The sequence below is a fragment of the Lissotriton helveticus genome, chromosome 3_1 (genome assembly GCF_964261635.1).
Source record: "Lissotriton helveticus chromosome 3_1, aLisHel1.1, whole genome shotgun sequence".
NCBI lineage: Eukaryota > Metazoa > Chordata > Amphibia > Caudata > Salamandridae > Lissotriton > Lissotriton helveticus.
The window spans coordinates 792218595-792246151 of NC_136061.1; positions in this window are offsets into that span (position 1 = coordinate 792218595).

Genomic DNA, 27557 nt, shown 5'->3' on the forward strand with positions numbered 1-27557 from the left:
TTGTCTTTGATTTCATTGCACTATGTCAGGATAGAAGAATCCCTGTTTCACTGAGAGTGAGTTTTCAGTCATGGTAGATGAAATTATAAGAGTAGAGCCACAATTGTTTGGAACTCTAGTTTAAAATACCCCCCTAACACAGCAAAGCAAATGTGGACCAGGATAGTCGACAGAGTAAATGCTGTAGCCAACAACCTGTACACACAGGAGGAAATTCGGAAGAGGTGGAATGAACTGTGGGGGAGGGTGCATTCCCTGCCTTCTAAGCATCATCTGGAGCCCAACAGTACTAATGATGCTACTCCCAGGCCCCCCTTACAACTCATGCCTGGGTAGGAGAAAATCTTACAGATCATATGCCCTAACGGCTAGACAGGAATACCTGGTAGAGTGGAATCTGGTAAGTTACATATTACAGACTCTCAATCGGCAGCGGCCGGTGCAGATAAGCACAGTGGGGCGGGGTGAGGGGGACTTCAACAGACAATGGTATAGGGCACATTAAATTTTTAAATAATCTCCTAATTCTTCGTCTGTAGACATCCCCCCTTCACCGCCCTGCCCCGCCTCACCGCCCCACCGCGCATAGCTGCCCCGGCCACTGCTGCTTTCAATCAACCTCAATGTACTATTTGCTTAGAAGTTAGCTGTTGTGAATGTGTTCTGCATGACCTTTCATTACATAAACATCAAAAACTATTGGTTTCACATAATTATGATCGCTTGTGGGAAGGAATTGTGTTGCACCTAAGATTACAGGTGTCAATCTCCATTACATGGTATATGATGGTATGGTGCCTGTAACTGTTACAACACCAAATAATCCCTTAACCATATTTGTATCATATTGTAAGTGTCCGACCAATTTCCACTGTATATTTCCCACAGGCATGTTCCACCAACCATATTTGTGAACTTGTCTTTGAAAAGAGTACAACTACCATGGTTGCCGGTTTCTGTTTCACAAATTATATTGCTATGTTATGTTGCTCATTCTCTGTTCCTAACAGATTTCAACATATGGTGAAGTGTCATGTAGTCATCAATCCCTATTCAATGCTCTTTTTAAAAAATGGGTTGTTTTGTTTTCGGTATGTTAACCTGTTCTTCTCAAACAACTGTACAGATGCCATGATTTTCACAAATCACAAAAGTTGTCTGGAGTAGAATCTAGATGCATATTACATTGTTGAATATAAGTGGTACGGTTAGTGAGGTCAGCACTCTTGTTGATATGTAGGAACTTGAGGAGCCTTGCACATCTAGTCACTCTAATTAGATGGCTCTTTGACACTCCCTGTGCCCACACCAAGCTTTAACACCTCAGCAACCCTTAGACTCCACAGAGTAGTTGGTAGTAGGGGTTTGTGTGCCTGCATACGGTGCCCGCTAGGGTCACTGACACACAGACCACCATCACACAAGTCTTGGTACCCTACTTTGAGTCCCATACCATGATGGGCCAGGTACTCACCGTGCTCCGGGAGATGAAGCAGCTGCAGAGTTTGCACAGCCAGCAGATGGAACCCCATAATTCTAATACGGGCTCCCTCATTGGCGTGCTGCTGGACATTTATGCCCACATGTGCAGGGCTTTTTCACCACCATCTACCCCTTCATGTGGTCCTACAACATCTGAGAAATCTACCTCGGCCACAGGAAGGAAGGCCCTGTCACACGAAGAACTACCTGCAGCCCCCCAAGCCCCTGCAGCTCTGGTTCCCCCCACCTGCAAGAGGGGGCAACCACCCAAATCACCAGGAGGCAAGGATGACAAGGCCTCTGATGGCGCTAGCAAGAAACCTCAACACTGATTTCCTCCAGTGGGTGCCTACCATTCATTCTGTGGACTATATCTTTTTTTAATAAATCTTTTTATTATAGAAACAAAACAAAAGCAGCATAAACAAAGAATAATAAATTGCGGCGCAGTGCATTCTTCATCGATTTCGACAGTCCCAATACAGTAGAACAACATTGCACAAAGCAGTTCAACGGAACCATAAGACGATCGTTCATCATGTACATTACATCATGTGCAGTTATTATTCAACATCCTAGTCAACTGAGAATGGGGAATTATAATTAAAGGGGGTACATATCATTCCTCTGCGTACATTCCAAGGTTCCCAAATTGTAGTCCATTTTTGTTGGCATCCCCTGCCTTCATAAATCACCCTCTCTGCCTGCATACACCAGTTCATGTCTGATTCCCATTCCCCAAATCTCAACTTTGTCACTCCTTTCCAGGTTCTAGCTATGTTGCGCTTTGCTACCATATAACCCAGGAAAACCCATAATCTCTACAGTCTGGACAAATCGGTCGCCTCCCAAATATTTAGAAGGCAAAGGGGAGGTGACATTTCGATAGGTTTATGACAGGTCCTGGACATCACGGATGCAACCATACCCCATTACCCCTGAAGGAGTGGACAGTCCCATCATTGGTGGAGGTAGGCACCGATGTGACCACACCACCTGGGGCAGGTGGAGGAACCCAGCACCCCCATCTTTACAAGCACCAAGCTGGTGTAATAAGCCATGTGTAATGTTTCGAGTTGGATAAGTCTGAAATGGGAGTGAATTGCCACCTCACAGGGTGAGGCCAGTGCCTCCTGCCATTCATCGTCATTGATGTCTTCGACATCATCCACCCATTTGGTGCGAAATTTCTCCAATGTGTCTGGTGTGTTATTTAGTATTTTGAGGTATGTCAGCAAAATGGCTTTTTCGTGGATATAGTCTTCCAGTAATCTGTCCTCTAATGAGGAAGAGTCTGGCAAGTCGGTACCCTTGGGTATCACCTTCTGTAGGGCACTCCGAGCTTGTAAATAAAGAAAAGTTTCACCGCTATATAGCTGATAATCCTGCTGAAGGTTATGAACTGTACCACCTTACCTCCAGCCCACATGTCGCCCACCTTCAAGAGACCTATCAAGTCCCATTTATCGAATCCTAGTCGTTTCAACAGTACTCCCAACTGGTAGGCATCAAGCAGTGGAGTGATCTGTGTGAGCTTGGCTTTACACCCCTTGGCGGCTGTTGCCGTATGCCACACAGCGATTGTGGTGGAAGTTGGGGTGTGCGCTGGTGCGTGTTTTTGCCTCCATAGAGGGTCCTGGAGTAATTACCAGGGAGCATGTTGTGCCTATCCATCCGGTATGCAGGGTCTGTACCAGGACAATGCATCCAGTGGTTAAGAACTACCAACTGTATGGCCCAATAATAGCTCCTAATCACCAACAAGGCAATACCACAGTCGTACCAACTTTTGGTGAGCTTAGCTAAAGCTACTCAAGGGGTACAGTAGTTCCACACCAGGGCATGAACTTCTGGATCAATGGCATTAAACTACTATGGTGAAACTGAGTAAAGTGTGTTCTGCAATGCATAAAGGAATAGGGGAAGTGCCATCATCTTTTACAGAGCAGCCCTGCAAGCAAAGTGAGGGGCAGAGTTTTTCAGTGCTGCACATCTGCATGAAACCGATGCAGTGGAGAAGAGAGGTTGCGATCATAAAATATTGTAGGATTAGTCGTGATGTACAAACCCAAGTATACGAAACTATTGGTAACTATTCTGGCCACTCAGCCTGTGGGGAGAACCAGGCATTCCCCTCTCAGAGCCTAAACCAGGCACTTATCCCAATTAATGATACAGCCCAAGTATTTCTGAAATAGGGCAAATATGTGCAATACACGGTGGATGGAAAAACAGGGCCTGGCTAATTACAGCAAGATATCTTCGGCATAGAGGAAGATTTTATCCCTCAATTCTGCCGTCCAATTGAGGCCCCTGATTAGGGAATCTCCCCTGATCCAAATCTCCAAAGGCTCCAAGGCCAAGGCAAAGAGTAAGGGGGAAAGGAGGCAGCCCTGTCGCATTCCCTTCTGTGACGCAAATGTTGCTGATCGCCCCCCATTTACTGCAACTCGTGCCAGCGGTTCCGAATAAAAAAGACGTACCCAGGACAAAAATTCTGGGCCAAAGCCATGTCTTTTGAGTGTAGCAAATAAGAAGGGCCATTCGATCATATCGAATGCCATCTTGGTATCCAATGACATAATCACTGCCTCCTCTTGGATTGTGGATGCCCTACCCAGAACACCATACAGGTGTCTAAGGTTAAGTGCAGTATTCCTGGAGGGCAAAAAGCCAGCTTGGTCCGGGTGTATCAACTTACGAAGGAGAGGTGAGAGACGCCGGGCCAGAATTTTGGCCAATATTTTCACTTCAGGATCTAGGAGGGAGATAGGCCTGTATGAGCCACACTGCTCGGGATGCTTGCGTTTCCTATGAATAACGACTATCTTGGCTAGTCTCTGATTGTCAGGCAGGACACCACTATCCACACTCTCCTCATACATCCATATGAGATAAAGGGAAATCGTAGATGCATTGAGTTTGTAAAGTTTAATCGGGAGGCCACTAGGACCCATAGCCTTCCCGGACTGCAAAGCACCAATCAATTTGGACACCTCTTTTTTGTCAAATCAGAGTCCAAGTCCTTCACATCCTGAGACTTAAGGACCAGCAGTCCCAGAGTGGCCAGCAACTCTGCCGAATCTGTGTGGGTGGAAGACAGGGTGGGGGTGTAGACCCGTACAATGTGGTCCGCAAACACCCCTGCAATCCCGGCCCTACTGTGTCACTTCATACAGTCAGTATTGTATATGAAGGGGGTTACCCATATATACTACCTGACCTAAGGTAAACAAGTACAGTATTATGCAATGTGGTCGCGGCAGTTAAAACAGTTATGTATATATTTACAAAGAACACACAACACAAATATAAATGTGAGCATTAGATTCACTTAGTAACGATTTGTATTTTTTCAAGATTTTTCATTGAACAGATGCAGTACAAATCAAGGCACCTAACAGTATGAGTCTTATATATGCTCAAATGTTTGAAATAGTAAAAAATTCTTTTTCTGCAGTGCTCAAGGTGAAATGGGAGAGAGAGGGAAAAGGGGATAAAGTGTTTCAGTGCAGGTAGGGGACTAGGAAAGGTGGTAGTGACATATATACATCCAATTTATTTGCTGTATACGTTTCCATACATGATCGTAATGTTCCCATGTCGTACATAACTCTGTAGGGCCCTAAATTTCATTTATATGGTGTCACTGGAGTTTGTACTAAGATTATAGTCGACGTTTTGACCCCTTCTTGTACAGGATGATTAGTGGTCCTTGTGGCGGGGTCTTCTTCAGGACTAAGGGAGCACCTATGGAGAATGAACGATGTATGAGGTGCTATATTTACAGTGGTGTGTGTGTTTAAAAACAGATCTAAGTGGTATGAATACCTACTTGAAGGAAAGACGGGGGACAGAATAGACAATGTTCAGTCTAGATGTAGGGCTGTATAATAAAGCTCCTAGGTGGGGGAGGAAAAAAGGAAACACTATGAGCCTTGAAACAACATAGGCTCTATCTTGTATGAGGTCCACACGTGACACATATTTACTTCAAATGAATTGAGGAATGTAGTAGAAAGGCAACAGGGCATAAATCTCCTTGGTGCAAAATCAAAACTTGAAGGTGAAAGGCCTGTGGCAGTGCTTGCTCGCAGGTCCTGGGAACAATCCCTTGTTTTCTAAGAGGAAAAATTAGAGTCCAAATCATAAAGAGACCATATGTGGGACAAGAACATCCACATTGATCAAATACCAATCTTCAACTAGTCTATGATGGGCGATTCAAAACCAGCATTATCCATTGTGTGGGAGCGGGCTCTGCGTGGTCACCTACTGTAGGTGCCTGTGTGGACAGTACGTCTTATACATGTAGACATGGCAACCCCCTCTCTCTGTGGAATGACTCGGAGCTAAGTGGATTCCAGGGATAGTCAAACAATCAAGTGTAATCATGTAATGGTTGCTCGATCAGGCCATATAAATAAAGACCTATTAACCAGAAAAGGCAGTAGTTGCTAAGTCCCGAGCACACCGCGCTAGCAGCAGTGTATATCATATTAAAATAAACTCGAGAAACTGCCCCATAGAAAAATCAGCGCTTGGAGCCAAGCGGTTACCACAGGGCAAGATCCGGCATGGAGATCATCTAACCTCTCTAGTAAATATGCAAGGAGTTCATCATTCGACAGATTGTAATCACTAGATGCAGCAAAGACGCAAATAAAGGGGGAAAGAAACCTCTTTACATAGTAGGTATCGGGCCCACTGGCGCATGGTACCAGATACCAAATGATAAGCAGAATGTATCATTATTCGAATGCGGGTCACATCACAATGAAGGAACCGGCATTGGGAAATGGCCCCTCACGGCAGTACACGGGATGGAAACATTGTGCCGTCTACAATACATGCGAACGCGGCCAAATTACAACAAAATGTGTCATACTGGCGTAAATAGATAACTATCCTGTCTGTGATTAACGTTCAATACAAAGCGCCATCTGCAGGGTCGCACAGGAGTGCTCTTACCTTTTCAAAAAGTATCGCTGCCCTAATGGGGAACCGGAGCCAAACGCGGTCAGCCTCTCAGACTACATAGAGATACGATCCGCGAGGACGTTCCAACGTGCTACGTCATGCTGATAGTCTGACGTATGCACAGTCCCACGTTAACGGGAGTGATGGCAGAGCTAGAACAAGTTGGTGCCTACGTAGTCAGGGGCAGTCTGAATAATTGTGTATGTAGATCTTAAGGTGAGATCCTTTCACATTCTTGATACATTACTACACAGATGCTGATGTGGGCCACGTTATCCTGTGCAAATGACTTGGTGATCGTGATACAAAACATATATTTAAAGTGCTCTGTCTGGAGCTATGTTCTGATTATACACATATGTATGAAAGCTGGCACTGACAATAAAGGCACACGTATTACAATCGTCTTAATCACATATATTCATACTGGCTTGTGCCCTCTATCCCATCCAGATGTATGTATATTTATACAGAGAGACTCTGTTAAGCTGCCAACATTTGTTATACATGACCAGGTGATCGTGAGACCAAATATTCAGTACATATCATAAAGTCCAGGGTTATTTACAGAGGTGACGCATGAGTGTAGAAAATGTAGCCATCATACAGGACATAGATATTACGTTGATCTTAATTACAAACAGTATTATACCAGAATTCTAAAGCTAAAATTAACATTGGCCTATCCCCAAGGGGTATACCAGAATTCTAAAGATAAAATTAACATTGGCCTATCCCCAAGGGGTATGTCCGCATGAGTATATGCAACAGGTGACAGTCTCTCACCCATCGGGTGTTAGGGCATCTTACTCTCTTGTTAACCCTGCCAACTGCGCATTGGTGCCTTCAAGTTCATTAAGTCCATTGTTCACAGTGTCAAGTAGGAACATCATCTTGCATTCCCTAACATTAAGTAATGACCCTATGTCCCCGACTCTTGGGACCAGTGAAACCTTCTCTAGGACTACCCATTTGATGTAAGGTTTCTCGGTTTTGGAACCATGCTCGTTTTCTTGCTCGAGTCACTTGTCGTTTAGGATTTCCTCTCTCGAGCAGACGATTGAATAGGTCATCTGACTCCTTGAAGTAATCTTCATGCCTGGAGCAGTTCCTGCGGATCCGCAAGAACTGCCCGAAAGGGAGGTTGTCTCTGAGACTTCTGTTGTGATGACTGGTATACCTCAATAAGGAGTTTCTTTCTGCAGGTTTCCTATAAAGAGTCGTATGCAGGTAGTCTTCAGATGCCTTTATCGAAATGTCAAGAAAATCTATGGCATCTCTACTAGATGTGATCGTAAATTTGATGTCTTCTGAGCATGTATTTAACCATTCAAAGAAACCCTGTCTTGTCTCCTGTCCATATCAAGAGGATATCGTCCTCAGATAAGGGCGGAGCTATTGTGATTCAGAACGTTGGTGACTATATAGATGAGATATACTCACAACTACTGGACGGTATCAGCTACAAAGCTAACCCCAAAGATCCAACCCACAAAATAAGAAGGCTCATATGTAACATAACACTGGAAGGCAAAGAAGCAGGTTTTTTATCTGAGCATGAGTATAACTATCTGAACAATGCACACCCACGTACTCCGACTATTTACACACTTCCTAAAATGCACAAAAGCATGGAAAAACCGCCCGGGAGACCGATCATTTCGGGTTGTGGATCCCTCCTCGAACTAGTGTGTAAATACGTGGACTTCTTCCTAAAGCCCTTCTGGAGGGTTGGAATGCTCCTTAAAGTGTTCTACCAGTTGTGCACCAGGGGTACCACATCTGATGCGACTACAGTGCTGTAGTATTCTACTTTTAACCTTTTGTTGGTTTTGCCCTACATACGCTAGCTTGCATGGGCAAAGGATTGCATATATGATGTCCTTTGAGTTACAGTTACTATGTGACTTGATATGGATGTCATGGTTCCTGACAACATATTTACGATCACATCTAGTAGAGATGCCATAGATTTTCTTGACATTTCGTCAAAGGCATCTGAAGACTACCTGCATACGACTCTTTATAGGAAACCTGCAGAAAGAAACTCCTTATTGAGGTATACCAGTCATCACAACAGAAGTCTCAGAGACAACCTCCCTTTCGGGCAGTTCTTGCGGATCCGCAGGAACTGCTCCAGGCATGAAGATTACTTCAGGGAGTCAGATGACCTAATCAATCGTCTGCTCGAGAGAGGATATCCTAAACCACTAGTGACTCGAGCAAGAAAACAAGCATGGTTCCAAAACCGAGAAACCTTACTGACACTAAAAACAGTAAGACAGAATACCAACAGAATGATCTGTGTTACGACATACTGCACACAAAGCAACCAATTTATTTAAGAAAATCCTCAATGGCCATTGGAAGTTGATATCTGAAGAACTGGGCATACCAGACCCACCCATGCATGGCTTTAAAAAGGCTAAAAATAGCCTCTGCTGCCACTCTGTGGGAGGCCTATAAAACAGTGCTTCGAGGGTCTGCGATAGGTTCCATTACAGCGCTTAAGCGGGAGGGACGGGCGGAACTGTTAGCTCTAGAAACAGCAGTGGCGGGAGCTGAAGCAAGGCACGCGGCGGATCCAAACCCCACTACAGCGCACACTTTACGAATAGCGCAACATCGTCATAAAACACACCTCACAGAGGAAGTCAAGTTGCAACTGTCTGCCACGCGACATAAAATTTATGAGCTGGGCGACAAAGCGGGAAAGTTACTGGCCTGGTTGGACAGACGTGACAGACGAGACAGGTGGATAGCGCAACTGACGATAGAGGGGGATGTCCCCATTAGAGATCCCAGTGCAATAGTGCATGCACTTGCTAGTCACTATGAAACGGTGTACGCATCAGCATCTACGATCTCGGAGGATGAGGCATACACTTATATTAAAGACCTCAAAATGCCAGCGTTGACTGAGGAAGAGACTCAGGCTTTGGACGCAGACTTGACGACCGATGAGATACAACTGGCGATTAAAGCCCTGCGGACGGGTAAGGCGCTGGGACCCAATGGCATACCGGTCGACTTATACCGGCAGCAGGCGGACACGCTAGCGCCGCACTTGCTTAATATGTTCACGGATAGCCTGCAGACAGGGGTACTCCCGCTGGATCAGCGCACGCCCACAATAGTGGCAATCCTAAAACCAGGGAAGCCAGCGGACCAATGTACGTCATACCGCCCAATTTCCCTCATTAATGCTGAGGCTAAAATACTCGCGAAACTATTGGCGCAACGCCTCACGCCCCATCTGCCCAAGCTCATACACGAAGACCAGTCCGGCTTTATGCCGGGCAGAAGCACGGCACTTAACTTGCGCAGAGTACACGGTGCGCTCGCGCGAGCCCAGTTTCTATTGGAGCCAGCGGTGATACTGTCCCTCGACGCCCATATGGCGTTTGACACAGTCCACTGGCCCTTTTTATTTGCTGTGCTCCGTCACTTTGGTTTCGGCCCGAAATTCTGCTCCTGGATCCGTCTGCTCTATGCGAGACCGATGGCACATGTGGCTGCCAACGGCCACATCTCGGCGGACTTTCCATTGTTTAGAGGCACGCGACAGGGGTGCCCACTTTCCCCGTTATTGTGTGCCATGGTCCTTGAACGTCTGGCCGCATGGATAAGGTGGGAACCCACGATCAGTGGTATCCGCTGGACGGGTGACTGGGAAGATAGAATATCCTTATACGCCGACGATGTCCTGATATATCTCACCTCTCCCACGTGCTCGATTAACACGCTGCTAGATGTCTGCACGGCCTACGGCCGAGCCTTCGGCTACTCGATCAATTGGTCCAAGTCCACCATGTACATATTGCACGGTCCTATACCACGCTTACCGGACACCTGCCCGTTGCGCATCTCTGACGCCGGGTTTAAATATTTAGGGATACACATCACAGCTGACCCTGCCGCTTTCTACACACATAACCTACAGCCGCCGCTTGACCGCCTCAAGCGTGACACCCGACACTGGGAATCACTGCCGCTGACATTGCTGGGTAAGGCGGCTCTGTTCAAAATGATGGCCCTGCCCCGCTTCCTCTACGTCCTAGAAAACACGCCCTACCCTGTCCCTCCCAAATATTTCAAAACCATCGCAGCACAGGACACGACGTTGCTGTGGGGCACTAAACCTGCCCGTATAGCGCAAGCCAAGCTTACGCGTGGCTGGTACGATGGAGGCATAGCGCTCCCGGATGTCCATCTTTACTAATGGGCATCGCAGTTGACGATTGTTAACCAATGGCTTCATCTTCCCCAGTCTGAACCAGCCCTAAAGGCGGACAGGGCGCAGTTGGGATTCCCCGGACTGCTAGCTCCCCTATATGATAAATCATTGCTCACATCAAAGATAGGCCCACTACGTCACACGCTCACCGTGTGGCATGCAGCACTGGGCAAGCTGAAATGGCAGGGGGTGCTGACACAGCTGACCCCGTTGTGGGACATAAAGAAACTGGGTCGACTGAGGCACTCCAAGGGCTTCGACCGCTGGGATGCTATTGGCATCTCAACCATTGGAGATCTATGGCAGCGGGGGCAGGTGCTACCTTTCGAGACACTGCAACAACAATACGATCTAGCGCTGACAGAACGATTCAGGTACACACAGGTACGGCATGCGTTGACAACAGCGCTCGAATCTGGTAAAGATGTCCCAGAGGCGTCCCCACTCGAGGACAGGCTTCTGACTGACTTTATGCCTTCAAAGGCGACGTCTCTAACATACAAGAAACTCGTAAACAACTTACTTGACCCTCTAGAGGCCCTGCGGGAGAAATGGGTACATGACTGTGGCGACATGGACGACTCAGAGTGGCAGGAGGCGACATCGTCTCCGAAAGAAATAGGTGTCCCCGCGCGTCTTCGCCTGGTACAACTGCGTATCTTACACAGATCATACTACACGAGGGATGCACTACACAAAATGAAAAGGATAGCACACCCTTACTGCCTGAGGGGATGCGGGGAAATAGGTAGCTTCTATCACACGATATGGGAATGCCCCCGAATTGCACACTACTGGGCTCAAGTGCTGCGCACCATGTCCCAATCTGAGGAACTCTCCATACTGCCAGACCCCAAGCGATGCCTGTTGAACATATGGGAACCCAACGACCTCACGCGATATGGGCAGACCTGGATGACAATAGGTATGATGGTCGCGAAAAGGAATATAGCACAAAGGTGGGGCGGGGGGATGCCGCCTTCCTTAGCGGCCTGGAGGCAAGATATGGATGCTGCGATGATTGCAGAACGGGCTGTGTATCGCAACAGGGGCTGCCCCAAGAAATGGAAGAAGGTCTGGGGTCGTGGAATAGATACAGAGGGGACATCTGCGACCCACCTTCTGATACGGACACCACTAGCTCCGATACGGAATAATACTGCAAGCCTTCACTTAAGGTTACCCACCCACGTTTTGATATGTACAAAGCTATGCTCCTGTATTCATGATGTGATTGTACAGTTTTCTGTGTCCAAGCCACGATGCCTGACTCATTTTGTGTTCATATATGACATTGTATCGCATTGTTTTCAAAATGCCAATAAAAAAAATTTCACAAAAAAAAAAGGCTAAAAATGTACGAGACCATGTTGTACGCTCTCTACTGGATGCCCCACCCAATCCCACGATTCAATCTATGTGGAATCTTCCGAACATTGAAGGAAATTTCAAATGCTCAAACTGTAAGGCCTGCGAAATGACAATAGAAACCAAACAATTTATGTACAGGAACCATGACATCCAGATCAAGTTACATAGTAACTGTAACTCAAAGGACGTCATAAATGCGATCCTATGCCCATGCAAGCTAGCGTATGTAGGGCAAACCCAACAAAAGGTTAAAAGTAGAATACTACAGCACTGTAGTCGCATCAGATGTGGTACCTCTGGTGCACCACTGGTAGAACACTTTAAGGAGCATTCCCACCCTCCAGAATCCATCAAATGGGTAGTCCTAGAGAAGGTTTCACTGGTCCCAAGAGGCGGGGACATAGGGTCACTACTTAATGTTAGGGAATGCAAGATGATTTTCCTACTTGACACTGTGAACAATGGACTTAATGAACTTGAAGGCACCAATGCGCAGTTGGCAGGGTTAACAAGAGAGTAAGATGCCCTAACACCCGATGGGTGAGAGACTGTCACCTGTTGTATATACTAATGCGGACATACCCCTTGGGGATAGGCAAATGTTAATTTTATCTTTAGAATTCTGGTATACCCCTTGGGGATAGGCCAATGTTAATTTTATCTTTAGAATTCTGGTATAATACTGTTTGTAATTAAGATTAACGTAATATCTATGTCCTGTATGATGGCTACATTTTCTACACTCATGCGTCACCTCTGTAAATAACCCTGGACTTTATGATATGTACTGAATATTTGGTTTCACGATCACCTGGTCATGTATAACTAATGTTGACAGCTTAACAGAGTCTCTCTGCATAAATATACATACATCTGGATGGGATCGAGGGCACAAGCCAGTATGAATCTATGTGATTAAGACCATTGCACGTGTGCCTTTATTGCCAGTGCCAGCTTTCATATATATTTGTATAATCAGAACATAGCTCCAGACAGAGCACTTTAAATATATGTTCTGTATCACGATCACCAAGTCATTTGCACATGATAACATGGCCCACATCAGCATCTGTTTAGTAATGTATCAAGAATGTGAAAGGATCTCACCTTAAGAGCTACATACACAATGATTTAGACTGTCCCTGACTACATAGGCACCAACTTGTTCTAGCTGTGCCATCACTCCCGTTAACGTGGGACTGTGCATACGTCAGACTATCAGCATGACGTAGCATGTTGGAACGTCCTCGCGGATCGTATCTCTATGTAGTCTTAGAGGCTGACCGCGTTTGGCTCCGTTTCCCCATTAAGGTAGCGATACTTTTGGAAAAGGTAAGAGCACGCCTGTGCGATCCTGCAGATGGCGCTTTGTATTGAACGTTAATCACAGACAGGATAGTTATCTATTTACGCCGGTATGACACATTTTGTTGTAATTTGGCCGCGTTCGCATGTATTGTAGACAGCGCAATGTTTCCATCCTGTGTACTGCCGTGAGGGGCCATTTCCCAATGCCGGTTCCTTCATTGTGATGTGACCCACATTAGAATAATGATATACATTCTGGTTATCATTTGGTATCTGGTATCATGTGCCTGTAGGCCCGATACCTACTATGTAAAGAGGTTTCTTTCCCCCTTTATTTGCGTCTTTGCTGCATCGAGTGATTACAATCTGTCGAATGATGAACTCCTTGCACATTTACTACAGAGGTTAGATGATCTCCATGCCAGATCTTGCCCTGTGGTAACCACTTGGCTCCAAGCGCTGATTTTTCTATGCGGCAGTTTCTCGAGTTTATTTTAATATGATATACACTGCTGCTAGCGCAGTGTGCTCGGGACTTAGCAACTACTGCCTTTTCTGGTTAATAGGTCTTTATTTATATGGCCTGATCGAGCAACCATTACATGATTACACTTGATTGTTTGACTATCTCTGGAATCCACTTAGCCCCGAGTCATTCCACAGAGACAGGGGGTTGCCATGTCTACATGTATAAGACGTACTGTCCACACAGGCACCTACAGTAGGTGACCTTGCAGAGCCCGCTCCCAGACAATGGATAATGCTGGTTTTGAATCGGCCCATCATAGACTAGTTGATGATTGGTATTTGATCAATGTGGATGTTCTTGTCCCACATAATGTCTCTTTATGATTTGGACTCTAATTTTTCCTCGAAGAAAACAAGGGATTGTTCCCAGGACCTGCGAGCAAGCACTGCCACAGGCCTTTCACCTTCAAGTTTTGATTTTGCTCCATGGAGATTTATACCCTGTTGCCTTTCTACTACATTCCTCAATTCATTTTAAGTAAGTATGTGTCACGTATGGAGCTCATACAAGATAGAGCCTATGTTGTTTCAAGGCTCATAGTGTTTCCTTTTTTCCTCCCCCACTTAGGAGCTTTATTATACAGCCCTACATCTAGACTGAACACAGCGGATTCTGTCCCCGTCTTTCCTTCAAGTAGGTATTCATACCACTTAGATCTGTTTTTAAACACACACACCACTGTAAATATAGCACCTCATACATAGTTTAATCTCCATATGTGCTCCCTTAGTCCTGAAGAAGGCCCCGCCACAAGGACCACTAACCATCCTGTACAAGAAGGGGTCGAAACGTCAACTATAATCTTAGTACAAACTCCAGTGACACCATATAAAAGAAATGTAGGGTCCTACAGAGTTATGTACGACAATGGGAACATTACGATCATGTATGGAAACGTATACAGCAAATAAAATGGAAATGATATATGTCACTACCACCTTTCCTGGTCCCCTACCTGCACTGAAACACTTTATCTCCTTTTCCCTCTCTCTCCCATTTCACCTTGAGCACTGCAGAAAAAGGATTTTTTACTATTTCAAACATTTGAGCATATATAAGACTCATACTGTAAGGTGCCTTGATTTGTACTGCATCTGTTCAATGAAAAATCTTGAAAAAATACAAATCATTACTAAGTGAATCTAATGATCACATATATATCTGTGTTGTGTGTTCTTTGTAAATATATACATAACTGTCGTACAGTCAGGGCAGACAATCTCAGTCACCCACCTATGGGCGATTTCTTGTTTGCCCAGCCAGGCTAGCAATTTGCTCGCCTTGTCTCCAATCTCATAAACCCAGTGTTGAGTGGCCTGATAGAGAGCCCTGGCTGTGTTCTCCGCCATGTTTCTATACTCAGTTTGTTTCATATGTAATTTGTGAGTGGTATCTGGAGTGTCTGCTGCCGCGAGATCGCATAGAAGGGCAACGTCCTGCTAAATCTCCTTCAACCACTTTCTTTGTTCTTTCTTAATGCCCGCCACAGCCACCACCCTGCTACCCCTCACCACTGTTTTGTACGCTTCCCATAAGAGCACATCTGAATCAGTGAAATAATTGTTGGTAGTTGCTAGTAAGTGAGCTCTAATAGTCAGCACCTTGAGGTACCAAGAATTGAGAACCGTTTTGTGATGTGTGGGGGGCCTCCATAGTACAGTAAAAGCAGGGAGAGGTCCGAAAAACCTCTTGGGAGAAAGGAAATCTCTCCAAACTTTGGAAGTTGGGTGGCTTTTGAAAACATGCAATCAATACGCGACATACTCTCATGGACCCTGGAAAGAAAGTAGTATTACCTAGCCACGGGGTTGCACACTTTCCATTTGTCGACCAGGCCCAAACCCCACTGAAAATCAGTCAGCAAGTTCCCGGATGTCTCCCCCTTCCTAGACGGGCACCTGTCTAAGTCGCCATCGTTGGCCGCATTACATTCACCTCCCATTAACAAGTCCCCCCAGTAGGTTTAGTATATGTGAACCTAAATCGGACAGTGTTCGGGAGAGGAGGCAAGTAGGCACATATAGGGAAGTCATATTGAGGGATCTACCTTCCCACTGGCCCGAGGCAGTAACAAACCATCGCAGGGGGTTGTGAGTGATTGCCTGGATGAGGAAGGGGAAAATGTGACTTACCTAGACCCTCAAGCATTGCCTGAGTGGGCAACCAGCTTACATCCCCACCTATTGAGTGCACAGAATGAGAAGCAGTTTGAGAAGCCCTGTATATGAGTCTCTTGCAAAAGGGCAACATCTGGAGCTTGCATTTTCAGATTTTGCAGCACAATCCCCCATTTTACTCCATCCCCCAAGCCATTCACATTCCTGGAGAGTAGTTTGAAACGGCTCCGCAGTGGAGCAGCATTATGATGTTCACCCATAAAGGCATTGTTTAGGGGGCCATTTACCATGGAGAGCCCAAGAAAAGCGCAGCCAAGGATCCTCAATACCACCCCTCGCAGCGACCATTTCCCCGAGAGATCAAATCTGGTCCGTAAAAAGCTGTTACCTGCATTGCTGACAATAATAAGTGCCTCAAGAAAGAGCTGCATCGAACAAACAAACAAAAATTACAAATAAATCAATCAGAACAACCCAGATAGCCCCATCTCCCTGCAACGTGGACGTAGAACTGCTCACCCCCCTAATTTGCAGAATGCCTGTGACCCCAAACTAGTATACTTAATGAAGGGGAATGCTACCTAGTCGGAACTTCCCAAATTGAGAGCCTAGTTCCCCCAATTCTCAACGATACGAGCCCATTGTTAAACGTGCTAGAGACTGTGTGCTACTTCTATAGTATAACATGCATGACATCAACAGTTTGAGACCCCAAAACGAAAGGTGGAACGGGTTCAAACCACTCTTGTCGCCCTTACAAAGTTCAATTCAGCCCCGTAGGTCGTGAAAGGGCCATCAAACTGCCATTCTGTATTACTCTTACAGATGCTCAAACACCTTTTTCACGGTTGGACCGATCTTGGCGATTGTGGTGTCTGGGCAAGCAGCTAGGAGAGTTATGTTTTTGAGCACTGACAGTTCTCCAGCCCTCCAGCCAGTCCTCCGGAGTCTGAAAGAACCAGTACTTCCCCTCCACCTGCACTCGGAGCTTTGCCGGGAAAAGTATTGGGTATTTCAGATTCTGCTTGCGGAGGGCCCTCTTCACCCCAAGAAAGGATCTTCACATCTTTTGTACTTTTAAAGTGAAATCCGGGAAGAATGTGATTGTCGAGTTCTCAAAATTAAGTGGGGTGGCACGCGCTGTTTGATGGATAATGTCTCAATCGCGGAAATTGAAAATGCGAGCTAGAATAGGGTATGGAGGGGTGCCTGGTTTCGGGGGCCTCTGTGCACTCTATGCACACGTTCGACTGAAAAGGGTTGCAACAGGGTCCAGGGCTGGAGATGGGTCTGAATGAGGTCCTCAACCAAAAGGTCCATGGCCTGCCCCTCCGCTCTCTTGGAACCCCCCAAAATGCGAACATTATTTCTTCAGGGGCACTCCTCGTAGTCCTCCAGCCTGGCTTCAAGGTCCAGCATCTGCGCCTATAGCTGATTGAACGTTTTTTCAAGCACTTTTGGGTAATTCTGGAGCGTTGAGACTAAATCATTGGTCGCCTTAACCCTGTCACCCAAGTTATGTAGGTTAGCATGCATAAGGGTGATCTCGGTCTTCACTGTGTCAATTTTATGCTCCAGCGCTGATCCGACCCCCTGTATGGCCTCCATTACGTCCATCAGGGTTGGGGCCTCCTCATATGTTTGTTGCTTAGCCGCAGGCACAGCATTCTTGTCGTCAGTAGGATCGGCCTTAGAATGAGCGAATTTCGGCAATTTTAGCAGGTGGGTTTACTTGGACCCCTTCGCAGTGGCCATGGCAGCAGTGGCGTTGCTTGAACTGCTCCCCGTGATCAGTGGGGCCCAAAGACTGGAAGCGAGGGTGCCAGGGGTGGCCGAAGGGCAGAAGGAGATATTAATGCCCAAAGTCACGCCTTGCTGCACAAGGGATGGGGCCGCTCCCGGAACACCCCAGAGATAACAGCAAAGTTGTGGTATGGGGACCCTCCACTACACCTTGGATTGAAGTAGCGCTGTGTCACACGCTTACATCTGTAGTCTCATGGAACACTGATCCGCACCCAAATGCTCCCAAAAGTAATCTAAAGGCCCTTGTGACACTGACCTCGTTGGAGAGAGCCTTGGAGTCCCCCTTGACAATTGAGCCCTTATAATGGTGGGGTGCCGAGAGGAGGGAAAGTCTACTGGAGGTTCAGGCCCTGGCTCCGGCAAGCATGAAAGTCCAAGGTGGGGAAGGGGAGGAGAGGGAAAGATCGCTCTACCCGCCACAAAGTCCGATGCAAACAGTGCAGTGCAGAAGGCCTCCCACAGTCCACAGCATGAGTAAAGTGCAGCTAGCGGTTCAGGCTTAACGGCACACTTCAGCGTCGTCCCCAGGGCCGGCACAGGAGGATCACAGCGGCCTAGCAATGAAAGCAGTGGTCAAAGCCGCAACAGGAGCCAGCACAGCCAAATCCCAGGGATGCAGTTCAGCACCATCAGGACTCCCACTAAGCGTGTGAAGGGGGGCCATATGGCACGCAGCGCCCACTCCACTGGGGCCTCCTCCGGAGAATCCACGCAACCGCACGGGAGGACCACCAGCACCAGGCACGCGAAAGGGAAGTGGGGCCACACACCCCCAGGACACACTGCGCAGGCAGCGTCTCTCCCTTGCCGCAGTCCGGATGACACGGGACGGTGCCCAATACCAGCTGCACCGGGGTCCTCCTTGTCTCCTCATGCAGAGCAGCGCCAGCCACGATAAGTCTGTTCGCTGCCGATTAAAGTCGGCGAATTCAGGGCCAGTGGTGCCACAGACGGTCCGGAACACGGGACCAACTAAATCATGGTGCAAGAACGGATATTTGAATGGATACGGGGGAATCTACGAAGCTTGTAAGTGGAGCTCTACTTTGCTGTAGCCATTTTGGGTGCCGGCTGGCCACGCCCCCTCTGTGGACTATATCTTGACACAATTGCCTTTCTGATGCCAGTAGTACTTTGGACATTCGACTTCAAACAAATCTGGCTCTACAACCATGGTTTAATTCACCATGACTGATTTTTCCACTTTATGATTTGATTCTGTTATGTTTACCCCCTTCAATTTAATCACATTTAGCATAATACATTTACAAATTAAAAACTCCTACACTGATGATGTATATCTCAACTGTATCAATGCATTTGTTTTCTTCCATTATAATTTGACCATGACAAAAAGAAAAAGATTGTGTAAACATAGATGATTTTGTAGTAGGTAATGTTTATTTCAAGTTCACGAGCATTACTCCAATTTATTTCATGCCATTCAATCCTCGGTTACTATGTTCATTCCATTAGACCAAGACTTGTGTTTCAACATTTGAACTAACACCACAATCTATACATTAAACTCAGTGCCACTTTGCAGATTTCAAGTTCAAGACCTTGCCAACAATGAGGAAGGGGATATGTTCAAAACAATATTGATAGCATAGGCAAATAATAATTGATTCATGACATCAGCTGTAGTCAGATTTTCTGGCTCACATAAGGAATCCTGTATTAGTCAGTCAACCAAAAACTTTACTCGCAATTTTTCTTTGCATAAAAGTGTAAACATCACAATCAATATACATATACAGAATAAAATATCATAAAACATCATAATAACCATATGAAATTTAAATTAGATAACACACAATTATTTTTTAGCTCATTCATATACTGTTCATAAGTAATTAGCTGATCCTCCTACTGAATTAGTCTAACATTCCAAATGTTAAAATCCATACCCCATAGATTTCTATTAAGACCTATTGACCAATGGCAATATACTCCCATCACAGTAAGGTTAAAATACTTTATCAAATTTATTTTAAAAAGTGTACATTCTAATTGCGTCTAAATATGAGTCCAATAATCAGAGGACTTATTTTAGTGCACTCTGGTACAGTGTAGTCTGATTCGGTTAATCTAAAGTTTTTTCCTTCGTCTCGTTGCTGCTCACAGGTAAATAGCCTGAACAAAGCACACCAATGGATTTTCATGGTGTTGAAAATGTAACAGCGCTTGCATATATTGTATAAAATTAGCGCTATGCAAGTACGGGATCAATATTTTTGTCCTTTGTTGGGACTAGAATGAGCAGAAAAACAATAACTGCTGGGATATCTGTTCAGACACACCATCACATGGACATCGGGAGTGGTTTTTCCATGAATAGTTGAGTGTCGGAAAAAGTGGGATAACATTTTTAATGGAATCTGGTCAAAACGAATCGCTGCAAAGATTGTGAATAAAGGTAAAATAATTTTTTATTTCAGGCCTCGAGGGAGAAAACATATTAGAGGCATACACACTGATTTTACATTGACCAGATTGAGGCAATCCATTAACACTGCTTGATTTAGGGTCATTGTCTCCCTCCTCCAAATTGAATGCCACAATAACTGTTGTTCTAAATGAATTGCATCACTAAGTCCAAACTCAGTATGGCAGATATAATTTGAACAGAGTTGAGTCAATAAAAGCATCCTTTTAGCAAAAACATCCTCAATATGTTGCAAATGATCTCTATTTACAATGCCCCACACTTCCGTCCATTATGTGGCTATCGTCTTTGCTTTAGCAATATAAATATGTAAGATTTCAGGGATAGGTTAATTCCCGCCATTCTTCGAAAAATTTAAAACAGCTGTGATACTTATCTCCAGGTGGAGGGTTCTATTTAAAACCATATCCGTCCATAATAATTCCTCATGGAAGAGAATCCTGAGGCACAAAAACTAATCAACCACCTCCACTCTACGGTGGTCTAGATGAACAACTGGGCATTGCTTTGGGGGTGATCCTGTGATTTAGACATATGATTTAGACTCATTAACAAGCAAATCCAGGGCGTTCATGAATCTGGTTTATTCCTCTATGTGCCTCTGCAGTGCCCTAGGGCTTCGAGCCAGCAGCACTGCACTGTCTGCATAGAGGATAATTAGGAGAGGAACACTCTCAGTATACAGAACATCCCTCGGACATTTATCTAGGGACTTCTCCACTGTATTGGTGTAGAGGGAGAACAAAAATAGAGTGAGAACACAACCATGACGCACTCCATAATTAATACCAAACAATTTTCTGCGTTTCCCCTCTCTATCAAACCTTACCCAGGCTATAGCCCCTTCGTAAAGTTACATTACAAAATTGATAATTACTGTATCTACTTCCATGGAGTTCATGATTTCACATAGATTACTATGGACCACATAGTCAAATGCAGTCGATAGGTCCCTAAACGCCATGTACAAATGACCATTCTTTGAAATTTTATACTTGGTGACCACCATACTTAAGTTAAAAAGTTGATCTATAGTCCCTTTGCAGTTCCTGAACCCATATTGAACTACAGAAAGACCTTGACTCTCCTCAACCCGTTCCTCCAATCGGTTTAAAAGTAAACAACCCATCAATTTCACCGTACTGTCAATCAACAATATCGGTCTGTAATTTTTAGGATCTCCCTAATCCCCCTTTTTATAGATGAGAATGATTGTAGAATGTTTTTATGAGTTAGGAGAACCCACTTTAGCTATTGGGTTAAAAACATTAGTCAGAAAAGGACCCATAGATCTTGGGGCTCCATCAAAATAAAATATCTGTGGGAACTCCATCAGGACCATGGGCTTTTAGGGAATTTGTTTGGGTTGCTATTTTCCTTCTCTAATAGAGGACTATTATGTTTCGGTATCTCCAGGGAACTTTGAAAAATGCTTTGAAAGGGTGTCACCCAACCCGTTTTCTCAATATGGGTATCTAAAGAGGCTTCTGCATTATCCTTAAAAAAGTGGCATTTACAAACCTTCAAAAATTCTCTTGAATCATTTACATCTGTTTCTATTTTTAAATCCGCCCATGTTTCCTCCCTTAAAGTTTTTTGCCTGGTTCCTCTACTTTCCTTATATTTAGCCCTTAGATTCTGAATCAAAGGGAGATCTCTAGGGGCTATATGCAAAGCATTATGAAGGTTCAATAAAGCCTTAGTGCATGACATATTAAAACATTATTCCGGGCAGGATGTTTTAGATACAAAAAGCCTTGTTAAATAAAGTTTAATTTCATTCAATAGCTCCACAAAATATGCTTTTAGCTGATTGTGGTTCAGACATTGGTCTAAGCTGGTCATGATCTCTGCCTGTTTATACCGCAATACCTTAGGGAAGAAATCAGCTTTATCCACTTTATCCCATTTTAAATATAACCATTTGGCCATGCTAATAGGGTATGGAAACTTTGTCTGGGAAATTCTTCCATTTCCCCTGCCATTTCAGATCACAGTAAAGGGCAGCATGATCACTAATCCCCAAAAATGTTGTCTGCATATTTGTTACTCTCCCTCTGAGAATGGCTGAAACAATTATGTAATTTAACATAGATCCCATATCTACACTCCCAAATGTTGCCTTCAAGGTACCCGTGTATGGATCTATATTATCAAAAAGATGAAGAGACAAAACCATTTAGCACTTCATTTAGGACACACAGGATCATTACAAACCACTGTCTTAGTATCTGGTGGAAATTCACAAGCAAGTTTCAGTGGTGTGTCGCAAGAAGTATGTCCCACAATGATGTGACACATTAACACCTACATATACTTTATGCACAATGAGGATTTTAACAATGTAAACGGAAATTGCCTTGATGTTGCTCCACTACCACATGTTTATAAGCAAATGATGGGACATATATTGCTTTAATGCCAATACATAGCAGGAACAACTCCAATATAATTGCCCAATCTTCCATTTATTCACAGAGCAAGTTGCCTTGATGCAAAATGTGTACATCCAAAGTCTGTGCCGGTGACATCAATAAAGACAAACTAGAACTCACAATCCCTTTCATTTATCTTGACTTTCCTGTATCCATGCAGGTCAACACCCATCAGAAGCATGATATATGAAAGATCAGGAAGGTGCAGAACCCTGGGGGTCTACAGGTGGCGCAGTGTCCATTGTCACAAGAGGATGGGAGGACCTAAAACACTGGACCAGGAAGATCACTTAAGTCCAGCTTGGGAAGTCCTCCCAACGCACGCACACCCTGACCCCCTCTAATGGACCTCATTCATTGTTGCGGAGGGCTATCGAGAGCTTGATGGACAGTTGAAGGCGCGCAGTAGCAACAAGGGGGTAAGTCCTAAATTGAATTTGACATATTGCATGACCCAATTTTTGTTACAGGCCATAATCTTTTCATCAACATTAAGGGGGACCCTTATCCAACACCCAAGATACGTTCTTAAAGTTGTAAGTCTTGTACAAGGTCCATGATCATGTCATTGGTCTATTTACTTTTAAACAGGATCCCAAAAAATTCCTTTCCATAACCAATGTACTGACCTGAGCAGACACATGGCTGTGTGAACTCTACATATACATCAAGTAGTTTGATGTAATGGTGAAAAGTTGTAACAAACAGGCCAACAGTCTTTATTGGCTCAGGTGTGATGCTCATTAAATAATGTGGATTAAATGATGGAATCCATATTATGTGTGACGTGACATTCATTCTTTGACCTTATGAGCAGTGAGTGTGCCCGATTGTCACATTGGTAATTTTGGATTCTACACAAACATGAGTGAGGATGTGAGCCAAAATAACTGGTGACATCCATATTAGTGCCTACATTTTGGGCTTTAAACGTATCCCAAATTGTGTTTTGCATCAGAAATACTATTTCATTCCTGTTTAAAGTATCATATTAGCTTCCTTCACAAAGAGAGTGCCTAAGTCAGTCTGTCTGTTTACCAATACTTGTGATAGGTATACAGTTAGTGTGAATACACAGACAGGAATCTGTACACATTGGTGACAGAGAAACACTTATCCTACAGCCTTTAAGTATGGGGTAAAGAAAAACCATGGATGGTAGTGGAGGAGTGAGTGGTGGGTGAAGCATTGGGAAAAATGCCAGGAAGATGCAGAAGCAGAAATATTCAGGAAGTATTATTAGTGAGTATGAAGGCATTTTAGAGGGTGATACATCCGTACAGGCTGAGAGTACTGAATTACCACAATGCCCCGCACACTCTTCCAACCACAGTCCAGGACAACAGCGAACTATTCCTGCCATGTTTCATAAGCCGGGTAGAGGAGGAAGCCAGGCAACCCAATTAGGTGGAACTATAGATATGAGGAGGGAAGCCTGGCTACCAGCAAGATTATATGTAACAACTTTCAGTTGTTGATAGTTGAAGTCTCTTGTACCAATAGGTTTTCTCCCCTAGCAGATCCACTGGAGGGAGACGGGGTGGACACTCTGTTGTGCACTCCTCCCTCTCCACCCCCTAGTCCATCTGAATTGCCTAGCGCACGGTTAAGCACTAGTTCTACCACCGATCCCCAGGAAATGCATTTTCTCATTAACACACTAAGGTAGGAAATTACATCTATGCGAACAATTATTGAAGAACTAACATCTATGGTCAAACTTTTATTACAAATGGTCCCTGCTTATTCAGGAACTACAAACCCCAATCTAAGGAAGCCAGCCCAGCCTAGTAGGATAAACCATCACATAAGCAAGGTAAGTACTGAAGATAAGTGCTCCAGTAGCAACGCCCCCACCCAGTCCCGCTGTCTTGCCACATCGGAAAAGGATGCAACCCCTTCCGTGTGGCTAAATCGCTCAAATGTGACTAGTTCAAACTCGCCACCTGTACAAACACACATCAGAACCTCCCCTCTGCTAGGAATAGGAAATCCCCCACACAGCCCTCAACAGTGAGGTTTATTTCGCCCAGCTCTAATCTGCTTCAGGCCTCTACAATCTATATGGTTAATGTACCTAAACATTTTAATAGGAACGGCAAGGAAAGTGTAGATTCCATTACCAACAAAGCAATACACTGGATCCGCCATGTTAGGGAATGCCTTTCAGTTATTCGAGAAGATATCATTAGAGCACAAATACTCACCTCCCAAATTCAACCACTAGATTGTATTGAACATACATTTAAGGGACAAGACCCAAGAGAAAACCTGCTTGCTCTGGAATTCCGTACATCCTCCCCAGATAACTTTTCCATCCAGTTTAGATGTTTCCCATTTACCTATAGCTATGGGTATTTACCTGGGCAACAGCATTCCTCTCTAGCTGGGTCCTCCTCAGAGGTTAATGATTGACTGTATATATGTAATATGTCTCATGAACACCCGGAATCTCAGGCCGTTTTTTCATCCAGTAGGGAACCACCCCTTTGCACCTCTTTTACTAGTCAGCCATCAAGTACTATTTGCAATTTGACTTCAAGTAATATATTGGTAACATCAAACTTGCAGAAAGAGTCGGGTGTCTCCAGTGGAAGTTTATCGAATACTCTTAATAATCAAAGTCCCGGCCTTAATTCCTCAGCCGGACTGTCTTTGATGTCTTGGAACCTACATGGGTTAAAGTCAAAGAATACATCTCCCGATTGGCACACCTTTATTGACTACTTTGACATCTGCCTCTTACAGGAAACCCGGATAGTGGATCCTTTCTACTGTTCAGGCTACTTAAGTTATTATATACCAGCTACTAATCTGGGTTCGCAGGTACTTGAGTCCTATAGTAAGGACATTCTAGTATTTAGGGTGAAGTGGGGCCAGCAGGAGATAGTTGACATCTATAATGTCTATGAGAGACAAATGGGAAAAAGTCAGAAGTTATATTCGCCCTCGACATTCTGCTAGATCAGCATTCCAGGGATTCGAACGTAATAATTGCTAGTGATTTTAACGTGTCTTTTGAGCCTCCTACAAATGAGAAATGTAATTTCACTCATGAGGAAGACGACTAGTGGGGGATCCCAAAATTAGAACTAGCTCCCATAAAAATTGGTTGGATGTGGCTATCCAAATATATTCCATCTGTCTGGAGAAAGGCCTAAGGGCGGCAAGTGGTAGATCTCCATCTAATGGACATGGGGCTTGCACATTTAATAATGGTCATAGTGCCAGCTGCATTGATTATTTATTTACCAACTTCTAGCTATGGTATGCGCTAACGGATATGGTTGTAAGAGAGCAGTTAGAGAGCGACCACAACCCCCTGTGCGCAGTTTTTGATCTATTGTTGGAGAAAGAAATCAACCTTCCTTGCAGTGAATTAATCACCCTGGATGAGGCCCACAAAAATGATATGAGGCGACTCAAATGGGCCAATTTACTTGAGAAATCTGATGTCCTGGAAAATATTTCCTTAGACATTAATAGTGCAATTACGTAAGTAGAAGCCCTCTTGGCCAAGTCTGCAACTCCGGAGACTGTAATAGGATTCCATGAGGAATTCTTTGCTCGGCTCCGTACCTACTTCTATAAGCATTGCAAGACATGGGGCAATGACTCTAATAATACCTGCCAATGGTTTAATGAAGATTGTAAAGCGGCACGTTGATCCCTAGGGGGTGCAATTAGAGAAGGGGACCCCAGCCAAGTGCCATAAACAAGGCAAACTTATAAGAAAGTACAATAGAAAGCAAAGAAAATTTGGGATGAGAATAGATGGCAGGACCTAACACGTGCTTGCAAAAGCAAACATGCTAAACAATTTTGGAACATTGTAAAGTGGGGCAGAGGTAGCCGGCCACCAGAGCCAGTAAACCATGCAAGTCAGGATCAATGGATTAGTCATTTTGAATCCCAATACGTGAGCAGTTTAGAGGACAATGAGACGCTGAGCCCTTATATTCTTATTACCATGGTCCGGTCTTTGACGAGTCTGATGTCAACCTTGCATTGGAAACTGTAATGGGAGGTAAAGCACCGGGTACTGACTGAATTCCAGCTGACATATTTCTTTTTGATAAACCCAGATGGAGTCAGTTTATTATGTTACTAACAAATTAAATTGCCAAGGGTGCAACAGTCCCAGAGTCATGGAAAGGGGCAGAGATAATCCCCGTTTTAAAAAGGGGGATAAATCTCAGCCTGGTAACTACAGGCCAATTAGCCTAATAGATTCCCTTCAAAAGAATATGGGGGACGGTTCGTACTAAACAAGGTTCTGGATTGGGTTGATGAGCAGGGTATACTATATTCACTCCAGGTCGGTTTTCGGGCTCGTACCAGTACTATTGATCAGATATTCCACTTTATTTTGCTATACTGGAAGACGGTGGTCTTGGACAAGGGCAGCGTATATGCTGCCTTTGTGGAACTTAAGTCAGCCTTCGACCTTGTCTCCCATAGCAAACTATGGGTAGTTATCTCTCATTGCCAGACTTCTTGAGGGTCATTATGCAAAAATCAGGTGGGGCTCACAGGGAAAGGCTACAAATCCCTTTCCCGTTGAGGAAGGGGTGCAGCAAGGCTGCGTAATGGCACAAACACTGTTCTCTCTGTTCATCAATGGAATTGCAAAATTTCTGGAAGTTATCCCCACTGATGCCCCCACTCTAGCTGGTGTGAGAATTCCCATTCTAATGTTTGCGGATGATATGTTAGCTGAAACACCAAGCAGTCTACAACGAGCCCTGTTACTCTTTGAAGAATTTTCCCATCTACGGTGCTCATAAATTAACGTATCAAAAACAAAATTTATGTTTTTTAACCCCCATAGATCTTTTAAAGG